Source organism: Cylas formicarius, unplaced genomic scaffold (assembly GCF_029955315.1).
Source record: "Cylas formicarius isolate icCylForm1 unplaced genomic scaffold, icCylForm1.1 PGA_scaffold_8__14_contigs__length_24414737, whole genome shotgun sequence".
NCBI classification, from domain to species: domain Eukaryota; kingdom Metazoa; phylum Arthropoda; class Insecta; order Coleoptera; family Brentidae; genus Cylas; species Cylas formicarius.
Window position 1 is genome coordinate 18,245,837 of NW_026844361.1, and position 12,166 is coordinate 18,258,002.

General features: G+C 36.6%; 1 protein-coding gene across 1 annotated transcript in view; it reads left to right on the forward strand.

The window, feature by feature from the left end:
* The first annotated feature begins 1,456 nt into the window (after nucleotides 1–1,456).
* Nucleotides 1,457–12,166, forward strand: part of LOC132705980 (optomotor-blind protein-like) — a 243,944-nt gene continuing 233,234 nt past the window's right edge. Inside the window, exon 1 of the mRNA XM_060676983.1 lies at nucleotides 1,457–1,543. The gene's annotated coding sequence lies outside the window, so the exon portion shown is untranslated. The remainder of the gene's footprint in view (nucleotides 1,544–12,166) is intronic.

Genomic DNA, 12,166 nt, shown 5'->3' on the forward strand with positions numbered 1-12,166 from the left:
TAATTGTCAATTTTATATTGGTAAATAAGGATTACTTCTGGGAAACCCACTTAGTCCACTAGTTGCAGAAATTGTCATTTACAATTTAGAAAATGTCATACATAAACATCCTCTGAGTAAAGGATTTCTCTGGTCGTATAGATACATAGATGATACTTTTGCTTGTTTCACTGGAACCGAAAGTCGACTGCAGTCCTTTTTGAATCACATTAACTCGATACATAACCGCATAAAATTTACTATAAAGACGGAACAAGATAACTCTCTAAACTTTCTCTAAACTAACTCTCTAAACTACAGAACAGATTATAGTTTTTCATTTACCATAAACCTTCACACACTGACACAATAATACATAATAACTCAAATCACCCTTACACACACAACATGTCTGCCTTTTATGCTTTTATCAACAGACTACCTAATGTACCATTTTCTACAGAGAATTTTGAAAAAGAATTATAAAACAAATAGCTTTTAACTATGGTTACGATCCCTCTTTGATAGATAAGATTATAACTGAAAAGCAGCTTCAAATAACTGAACTCTATCCTTTCCATATTAAACACCGAAGAAAATTTCGAAACATCTATCTAAATTTGGTATTAATATTGCTTTTAAAACTGAAAACACCATAGAACATTTTCTAAAAAACAATAAAACTGAATTACGAAAAACTCAAAAATCTGGAGTCTACAAGTTCAAATGTGGATCTTGTCCCAAAATTTATATCGTACAAACCATCCACAAAATGCTCCTTGTTTATGACGTGCACCAAAATGTATATGTATGCATCAGGTGCCCAACACTATTTTTATTTCTACCAGGGTGTCCTATCGCAATTAGCATCGCCTTAAAGAAAAATATGGTAAGCAATCGATATTTTTCTGCGTATCTAGTAACTATATAGTCCGCCTAGTCGGCCAAGAACAACGGCCTATAGTCGGGTTAGTAGGTATCGTCATCATTCGAAATTCTTGGCAATTATCAGATATCGGTTTCATAGTTTTTAATTGGTATCCGATGCCTTGTTCGACATGATATTTATAAAAGACCCATCGGAGGCCGCCATCTAGAAAACAAACGACTGCATCTTCGGTGCTCGCGGTATGTACGGAAAGCGGATATCACCATTATAATTAGGATTTTGGACAAGCGGTCCGTGTCCTATCGGCTTCGATTTTTTGTATTCGTTACACTTTCGGTTTTGTCGAGCGTGGCCGATATTTGCGCTCTTGCGCTTTTTAAACGAAAAATACGTAAAATGTGAGGAACGGTGACGTCATCGCGCGACTACAGCGACGAGCCAACTCCCGCGTTTCGGTGAGACTTTGAACCGCGCTCTGCCGCGTTTCGGAGAAAGTAGGCGTTGGCGAAACTTCGTTGACACTTTGCGGAAGACGCGTCGAACTTTTTGCGACATTTTTTCGCGGAAAGGTGTAAAACATGTAGAACCTAGCGCGTGTGTGTAAAAATTAATCGTGAAACGCGTAACTTGGACTTCAATAGAGTGTTCGAAATGCCGCTGAGAAAGACGTAACAGGTAAGTTTAAAAATATAGTTTCGCTGGTTTGATTCAGAAATTGCAAATTGTAGAGAATTTGTTGGTGATGCTTCCTGTAATGTTTATATAAATCCAAGAACATGACACTTGAACTTTTCTTTTGTTTCACGCTGCTGTATTGGTGCATTGACGGCAATATGAGGAATTCCATATGTCAATAGGTTTATGCGTTGAAAAGCTAAAATCTGATGTAAAGTCACTAAGTTATTGGGCAAAATTTGCTTTTTTGTTAAATAATTCTAAGGCTAACTAATTCTTCATTAATTAATAGGGATATATTAATTATATTAAAATTTAAAATATCTGTCAAAACTAGCCTTGCCTTAGCCTTGAACGCCACCATAAAATGTAACATCATTATTCAAATATTATTTATTTCAGCATATCTTTTTGCATTTTGGTAAGGTTCATGTGTTTCCTCCACAGAGTTTGCAGGTCTTCTGGAAATTTGACCTTTGGATTGTTAGAATTTGATTTTCTATTTAGTCCTCCTATCTTAGAAATACTTCCTTATTGCAAACCTACGCGCGCTAGGGTGTCAGCTCATCTCTAGTCCCCTTGCACTGTTTCGAATTCATATGGGACATAATGTAGTAATAATATTTGAATGACACCATGTGAATTATTTCTGTTATTCTTTTTATAAATAGGCCACAACAATGAAAATGGCAGTACTGCTCCTAATCTTAAGCAAACTTTGATGTTCTTGAAAGGACCATGGAAGCGATTAAATTCAACTACTTGTTATATTTTCTTAATTTAGATTCAGATAATGAGTTTGCGTTGCGTTTAGTGAGTAAACGCATGTGTTTAAGGTACTAATTGGCTAAAACCAAGTTTTTGATATATTTTCGCAAAGGTGATATTTGTGTATGGGGCGGGCCTTTTATCGTAGGACACTACCCTATCTCAGAAACTATAGCTAAAAGTTAAATAGAAAAGTTAATATATATAAAGGGCGTTTTATTTTTGAATTCTACACAAAATTCTAGAGATATTTTGTGTATAATGTCTTATAACCTAGGTCTGAACGTTTTTGACAATTTTATTTTTTTATGTGAAAAATTATGTTTTCAAGACGTAAAATATCTGCCAATTCCTTCATTCGGAAGTATTTATAGTTTCACCTGAGTAAGTTAATTAGAAATTTCGATACATATTAATACAGGTACAAAATAAAAAAAAATGATAAAAAACTTTTTTTTTTAAATGGCAACTACCTATTTTTATAATCTTGTCATATTTAGCATTAATAATTAATGCAATTCTATATACGAGGGGTACCCATAAAAAACCGGAATTGAATTGCCGCGCGCAGAGCTTGTATAGTACACCTTTCTGTCGCTAGGTTGTGGATAGTACAACTTATTGCCAGTTCAACGCCACCTTCGTTTTAAATTTAACTTGTTTTGCTCACATGCAGTGCCATTTTTTGTTAACGCTGTTTTTTTTGTTATTTCGTTTTTTTCGATGGCAAGTGTAAAAGAACAACGTGCAGCTGTGAAATTTTGTTTTCTGCTCGGTAAAAGTGCTGCTGAAACTGTTTCAATGGTAAGAACAGCTTATAAAGACGATGCGATGGGAAAAACTCAAGTGTACCAGTTCGCTTCAAAAATGGCGGTGAGTCAGTTGATGACCGACCTCGTTCTGGACGTCCATCAGCTGCTCGAATCGGCGAAAATATTGAAAAGATTCGAGAGTTTGTGCTCACAGACCGTCGACAGACAATTGAACAATTATCAAAGATTATTGGGTTGTCTTGGAGCACGGTTCAGCGAATTTTAACCGAAGATTTGGGAATGAAAAGAGTTGCTGCCAAGTTTGTTCCTCGTGTTCTGACTGACATGCAAAAAGAACATCGAGTTGAAACATGTCGTGCTTTGAACCAACAGCTTGAAACGGATCCAGATTTTCTTTCAAAGATCATTACTGGTGACGAGTCATGGTGCTATGGTTACGATCCAGAAACGAAGCAACAGTCCAGCCAATGGAAGACGTCACTGTGTCCCCGTCCAAAAAAATGTCGTCAGGTCAAATCAAACTTGCATGCAGAGTTCGTTCCACCAGGTGAGACCGTAAATCAAGCTTTTTGTTCAGACTAAGAAGAACGATACGCGATAACGTTGGTGAATATTTTATTAACGAACGATCAATAAAAAGTTAATAGCTTGCAAAGGATAATAGTTATTGTAACAGTTTTTCAATATCTCCTCCACTTCAAGCAATACAAGTAGTATAAAGGGTTTCTAAATACATTATTGGCATTTCTAACAGATTCCTAACATAGGTGCAACTCCAGTATCACGATAAAACTTTGTCTCCTTTTAAATATATATCTTAGTGGGCTGCGAAAAAAAAATGCGTCAAATAGTTTTTTATTGACAGCATTTTAAACAAGACGTGAAAAAATGTCGCAAATAACGCAAATTGAGTATAGAGCAGTCATAAAGTTTTTGACAAAAGAAGGATTAGCACCTAAAATTATTAAAGAAAGGCTGGATGGCGTGTACGGCCAAAGTTCTCCTTCGTATTCTGTAGTGAAAGAATGCGCAAAACGTTTTCGAATGGGGCAGGAGTCCGTTGAAGATGATTCAAGAACTAGTAGACCGGTGGAGGTCATAACGGAAAATATTGTTGCGATTGTGGAAGAGGTGGTATTGAGTGATCGACGTTTAAAGGTCAAAGAAATCTCAGAAATTACTAAGCTTTCTGATACAAGTGTTCGTCGAATCCTGCATGATCATTTAGGTATCCATAAGGTTAATGCAAGATGGGTTTCTAAAAACCTTTTGGCTAAAAATAACGCCGTGTCGAGTGTGCGCGGTCTTTTTTGGAACTCTGTGGGTCGGAACCGAAGCCTGTGATAGAAACTATTGTGACGGGAGATGAAACTATGGTTCTCTATTATGACCTTCTATCGAAAACAGAATCAACGGAGTGGAGTCGTAAGGGTGAAGCACCTCCAAGAAGATTCAGAGTCTGCCAGTCAACAAAAAAGGTGATGGCCACGATCTTTTGGGATCGTGAAGGAATTCTTGTGATAGATTTAAAAGAAACTAATACCACGCGTAATGGTATATATTACGCAACATTATTACATAAATTACGAGACTGCATACGTGTAAAACGTCAATGAAAACTGACCAGAGGCGTGCGTCTTTTGCACGATAATGCACCCGTCCATACTGCTGGTGTTGCACAAGCTGCCATTTTAGAGTGTAGGTTCCAACAGATAGATCATCCTCCCTATAGTCCAGATATGGCCCCCAGCGACTATTATTTGTTTGGATATTTGAAAAAGGCGTGGACGGCGGTTTAACGACAAAATTGAGTTAAAAGAGGCTGTTTTAGCTCATTTTGCAGACAAACCAAAAGAATATTTTTTTAAAGGGATTGAGTTGTTAATAAAGAGATGTAATAAGTGTATTGAAGTTAAGGGGATTATATTGGAAAATAATACAAAATTGTTACTCTATTTTGTTTCTTTCATATTCAAGCCGGGAAATTTTGGCGCTGCCCTCGTAAATATCCGACACCTTCTCTTATCAGACGTTTAAGTTGCTCGGCAGTTGTCTTTTTGTGTTTGTAAACTAAAACTTGATTATTTGTGATAGACAAATATTTAAAAGGAAATATTTCAAAAAGTAAAAATATTTTATTTTTAACGCTAGTTTTCAATAAAAAAAAGTTTTTGGCAGCTTTTTAAATTTCATTTTTAATCTTATTTTTCGCGTACCCTGCATTAATATGTATCGCAATTTCTTATGAAATCCGTTATTCGAGTCCTAACTAACCAAAACTTACTCAAGTGAAAGAAGAATGAAGAAATTGGCAGATATTTCATATCTTGTACACGTCTCAAAAAATTAAAAATGTCAAAATTTTAGGTATAGGATATTATACACAAAATATGTCTAGAATTTTGTATAGAATTGAAAAATGAACTAACTTAAAATAAGAAAATTGATATTCGTCCACGAAAAAATTAAACACCCTGTATATACAAAATTAAAATGAATTGAAGGCTGGTAATAACCCAATTATCTCCTATAGTTTCTGAGATAAACAGCTCAAACTATACATTGCGAAGTAGCTTTAAAGGACTTTTGCTTTAGTGCAAAATATTTTTGATTTATCCATTCGGCGAGGACCAGACCTGGCGTTCTGTCCGCAGAAATACCTCTTCTTTTTTCTACTCAGCGTCCCGTCCGAAACAATCAAACCGCTCGGGCTCGCTATCAATCAGAGGCGCGCATGCAATAAAGCAGTCAGTGTCGGCGTCGCGGCCGTAAAAACCGATCCGTTCGTAATTAAAAATGCCCGGCAGGCCTTAAATGGGCGCCATTTAAACGAAATATCTTCAATTGTTTCGCCGCCAGCGATTTATAGCGGACACGTATCGGCGTACAACGCCGAGTGACGATTGCGGGCAGAATGTCCGGAAATTCTCTCGCGCAAGAAAGAAGAAAAAAAGAAACGAGTGACAGTATTCGCCGATTGTCCTTTCTTAACGTCGGATGTAAGCGCGTCGATTCAAGAAGAAGAAAACCCGCGCGGCCGGTGACTGATTGATAGGTTAGGTTGTAGAACTGGAAAGAAGCGCTGCCGCCGTCGTCTTATCGCATGCGCGGTGGTCTTGTATGTATACTTTTACGAGAACGCGTATTTAAATGCCGATTCTAAGGCTGATAGCGAAAGCCAAGCTATAAATCGTAAACTATTTTTTCCTTTTTGGTAGACTGTCTCGTCGACGTTGCATTTTCTGGCTGAGTCACCAAAAATTATCATTTTTTTATGCGTGCGTTTTCGTTAGTTAACTATTGAGTCCTGTTACGGCAACTGGAGGAGAATAATAGAAAATAAGAAAAACTTGATATGAAATATGATAAATTTAACAAGTTAGGCATATCAATTCCTACGAGAAGTGTCGTCATATCTGGATTTTCGGAAAATTCTATTAAAAAAAATATTGCTCCTAAAAAGGGCCCAGGTCCGGACGGTATACCGGCATAATGGTTTTCAGACGTGCGCTGTGGTATACCGTTTTTTCCAAGTACATCATCCAACTCTAATGATAAAACTCGGAAATTTCGGTGTGCACGGCGATCTCTTCCAACTAATGCAAAGCTATATTACAGAAAGAACCCAGTTTGTTGTTGCCATTGGTAAAAAATTGCTTTGTGCGAGTGTCACCTCGGATCATCTGGGTCCTTTACTCTTTAATATTTTTGTTTCCCGGTTTTTATTTATGCTTTTTTTACCGATGATTTATAAGTAAAAAAAGAGATTCGTTCACATTTAGATGTATTAGAGCTTCAGAGCGATCTTGACAGCTTTGCTGATTATTGCAGAAACCACAGACTATTCTTTAATGTTCAAAAATGTCGATATATTCTATTTACAAGGAAAAAGAATTTTATAGATAAGCAAGTAAAAGACTTGGGAATTGTTCTTGATTTACAGTTAAACTTTGGAGCTCGTATTGAAACTATTGTCAATAAATGTTTGAGAAATCTGGGGTTCATTTTGAGAAGTACTAAAGGGTTCAACAAACATCAGTCAGTAATAATCGTGTATAATAGTATGATAAGATATGTACTAGAGTACTCATCCACAGTTTGGAATCCTATTTATAATAAATATATCATCAGAATAGAAAGCTTTCAAAAAAAAAAACTTTTTAACAACTTGAACTTTAGATACAACAAAGATCGACACTTTTGCTCGTATGAAGAAAATTTCAAATTTTACAGAAACTTGAAGAAACTGTATTGATATTGTTTGACATTTTCTATTGCTATTTAAGTCGAATTACTTTTCTAACTCTTCTATAATAAGATGTGCTCGGACTATAATAATTGTGTTTTTCTAATCGGAATGTGTTTAGTTATAATTTACTTAATCCAACCTTTGCTTTCATTGTAGAGATAAGAAATTTATTGGTCATTTTCCCGATTTTGTTAAATAGTATAAGCCTGTATTGTGCCATTCTGTAATTGGGTAGCTGCGTCAGCCTGTTGAATGGCCTGTGACATATAAATAAATAAATATCTCGTGAATACTGTGCAAGACGTAAGGCTAAAAACCGGTACAGCACCATATACTGTATCGGACAACATTTTGTCTTTTACATGGGGCCAACATTGTAAAGCTGGTCCCAACATCAATGAAATAAAAAAGTTCTTTGTTTGATTGTGATAATTGTTTTCAAAATTTAATTACAGTCTGCTGTCTATCCCAATGCAGGTGTTGTTTCCTAGTATTCATTTTTATAGAGATTTTTATATGCTATGATTATTATTATTGTGGAATGATTGATAACGTTGATGACAACAATGATTCTTACAGTAGACGTTCGTGCTTAGAAAAATCTTCGAATTCTGAATTATGTTGGTTTTCAGTGCCAATTTTTAGAAGTTTACTTCGTTAGATTCTTTTATAAATGTGACTTCATTTTTCTTTAGTCCATAAGGACTGGCACATTCTTATAGAATAAATATATTAATAAATGTATAAATGAATTAAATCCAATAACTTAAATTTTGTTCAACTTTCTTTCCATTTCATCTTTCAGGGAAATATCTCATCCGTTGTCGATCCTTTATTTGCTAATCATGATAATTTAAATGTGAAAGCACTCTGCTTATAAAAATGTTTTAAAATTTATATGAAATGTATTGGAGATTATGAACACAATGGACTTTACTTTTAACTCAAAATTTAAGAACGAAATGATGTACAACTTGTCCCATTTTTATGGGATCGCGGCGTACCTCCCTTATCCTGTCTTTTTATGAAATGAAAGGTGCCATAAACAGGACTATAATAGCCTTTTGGTTTTTTACAGGGTGATTTTCAGAATGTTGCTTTTTTTAGACACCGCTTTACAGGTCCGATAACTCCTGGAAAATGATACAGTGGCGTAGTTAGTTTTCTGAAACTCACAAATTTTGATATACAATGATATACAATAGTAACAGGCGGACTAAAAATGGTGTGAAAAAATGCAAAATTTAGAAAATCACCCTGAATGTATAAATTCGAGATGTATTTTCTGCTGGTGCCACCTTTCATTTCATAAAAAAAAAATAACTAAAAGTTCAGATTTATATTTTCGTGAAAATCTGAACTTTTAGTTCTTATTTATTTTGTTAAATGGATTTTCATCAAGTGAAAGCCACCTCAGTTCAATCTTTCATTTCATGGAAAAGTAGGCATGGGTCACGATAGCGGTCACGCCAGCTTTATTAATAAGCTAGATGCGACCTACGACTATCAAAAAGGGACACACTATACAGCAGACGATTCTTGGCTATTCATTCACAGGAAGAACGTTGTGAAAAGCGGCAACAGTGGGTCTGTTATTAGCTGGCTTAACTCAAAAAAACATTTAGCCACATTTTGTGTAACGGTTTTAGTACAATACATATGGCTGGAGGCATCTGGAGATTTCATTAATTTTGATTTGTCGCCCATATTTCTGCAATTTTAAAAAATTCGAAATTGTGATAGTGATGGAGTCGGGTATAGTCCTTCCCTCCGCCGCCTTTTTCTCCATTTTGAGGACTTGCCAAAATGAATTTCTTAAGGGCAAGCGTTATTATTTATCATGACTTTTTGGATATTTTTGTTCTGCTCCTGCCATGATTATTAATCAAAGATTAAGTTTTTCACAGTCCCAATGAGGGAGATAAGTTAAACTCTTCTGATAAGACGATCTTTCGAAATCATGGTATAGTCAAAATCGGAAAAAATAGGCGCCAACAACAAGAAACTAGTAGTTCCCGTTTTACATTATTTATACGTTATCGTCAGTATCAAAACGTTTAAAAGACCTGTCCCCGTGATGTCCCTTGGGTCGTTTAATTTTTTTTGTTCTTTGCCAATCGACTCGCAACGAAATTCCATCGGACGAAGTGTGAGAGAAGCGAGACCGACTTGGAACGATTTTTAATGACGGTTTTTGTCCGTCGCCGTCAATGGGTGCTTATCTTTAACTACCCGATACGGTGTCCTTGAATAAAATTATCTTCATATATGATTCGATTAACGATTTTCGTACTCATTTGGAAGCTGTCACGGATTTTATAAGCCGTTGTCGGAACAACAGAACGGACGATTGCCGGCAGTCTGTCCTTGAAAGCTACTGACGAACGGCATCCTGTGAAAGACACTTTCGCAGGTTTTGAACGTTTTGCCAAAGATGCTTATGTAAAGCTTCTTTATCCACCAGCGTTTCCAGCTGAGCCATTTTACCGATTCTGTGTGGACTAAAGTAAATGGTTCAGTACGACCAGAACTAACCAAATTTAATGCTCGTCCAAAGAGGTAGTTAGATAATCCTAGATTTGCGATACTACAGAATATTGAAAGTTGTTGAAAAATGATTGGAACCGGAATTCTTCCAAAAAAAGTCGCAAAAGCAGCAAAAATCGTTGACAATACGCAAAATATGCCATTCGAAGGGAAGTTCACTGTATTCTATAAAGCGACCTGGGTCAAGCGGACATTATTTTTTTAATAAATAGAAAGACTGCTATGGAAAACCTTGAAGAATATGATTTCGTCTGGGAAAATCATAACTAGTGCAGTAAAAAAACTTTTTTGAAGAGAACTAAGCGAAACTACGCAAAACATTTTTAAAGTTTTGACATTTCACCTCACTTTTCATTTTTATGATCTCCATGCAATTGTGTGTTGTTAATAATAATAATGTATTTCTGTATCTTCCACCCAAGATTTCTAAAATATTTTTTGGATATTTTGGGGTGATTAGTTCGAGAATTATTAGTGTGAGTAAAAAATAAACATAATCTATATTAAAGAAGAGTTTTTCTCCTACAACGCCCACATAAAATAAATTATTTATAAGCAAGTCGTAGTAGTCACATCATATTTTTTTTAAGTGGCCTACTACAGTAATGAAATATAGGTAGAGTTCTCCTGACAATATACCGTAAAACAGTCCTACGTGAGGTAGCTCGATTTCAAGTCGACAGTGGACAAGTGGACAGGTTGAACTGATTTCCAATTTAAGTGTTTAACATAATGACTCCAAAACGTTTTCCTAGAAAGGCAATACAAAATCTTATGTATATATTTGATCTATAATTAATGTTTTCTAGCTTGCTCTTGGCTGATTGCCGTGGGCTGGTCAGATCGGAGTACGTTGTCAGTTTTATGAAAGAGTATATACTATTATTCAATTGTTTTTATAGAATTAGTGTGCAATTTTTATTGAAATAACATATACATTTTATTACAATTTATCCAGTTCAATTTATTGAATCCGTCAGCTTTCAGCAAGTGCGTGCACGAAGTAACGAAGTACGGTTCTGGAACTTCATTGTGGAATTGCGAATCTATTTATTGAGGGCCGGCCTGGGGTTAGACCTTCATAAAAATTCACCCAAAAATTAAATACCGGATTATGTCGTAAAAAGGGTATATCGTTTGGAGAACTCTGTTTACTCCGTCTATAAAAATTACAGCACATTGTTGCGCATCAAACGAATTATCACGCAGCTTTATCGATTTCAACATCCCTTTTTGCAGCCAAATGATATGAGTTGCAAAATTGAAGTTGGAGCTGGCGCTTTCTCTCCACAAAAAGCAGCAGATGCGGGTGCTAGACTTGACAAAACGACTGTGTTACTCGACTGACTAACAAAATGTGCCTCTTATGAGGCAAGGGGAAATTGCTCACCAGAATCTTTTACAGATTATTTAATTTCTTGCAAAAGAAGTTTTTCCAGGGATGTTAAAGGTCTTTCGAGGATTACTTGGTAAAATATCTAACTGACAGTCTTGACGAAAACAGAAAATCGGAGATCAGAGATTAAATTAGTTAATTTACACGGACGACAGTAGATTTGGAAGTTTTGTCGCGTAAATATTTGCGTTAAAATCCGAATCCTCCCCTCCTACTGGAGTACCAACCCACGTTAGGGGAGATGGGGAATACACCTCCCTATTGCATTATAAACGATCAGCCCGTTTGCCACGCAATTACCGACGTTCCAACAATGCATAGGTATATAGACACCCCTATAATTCGCAAGATCGGTTGTCCAGAGAAAAGACGTTATTCCGGACGTTGCTAAGCGACGGCTTGGACCCCGGGATGACCTCTCGACTCGCCAGAGGTGGCAACGGCGCCGAAGGCTCGTTTCATGCCTCGTTGCCAGAAACTGCCGACGCCCGGCGTCTCTCTTGGCCAGAAATTACGGGGTGGGTGGTTGGCGGCGGCGGGTAGGAGGGAGCGGCGGCGACGCCACCGCCGGATGTGTCACCCGAAACGGCCGGCTTTTGTTTTTGCGACCGACAGCTTTTCAGGGGCGTGGTCGAGCGACACGTTGACGTTTGGTCTTCGACGTCTTGCAAAATTCGAATAATTTGCAAACACAGTAAGGAAAAGTTTTTAGGAGTCTCTTGCTTTGGGAAAACATTCAAACATTGCAAAAAATGCATTGTGGCGTATGTAGCAAGGCGTACGGCAGCTGATCGTTGAAGAGCTTTAACTTGCTTTTAACAAAACTTCTAGATTCCTCCTGCGTCGGTTTTTGCTTAGTCGAAATTTCTGACGTTTCGCCAATCATCCTG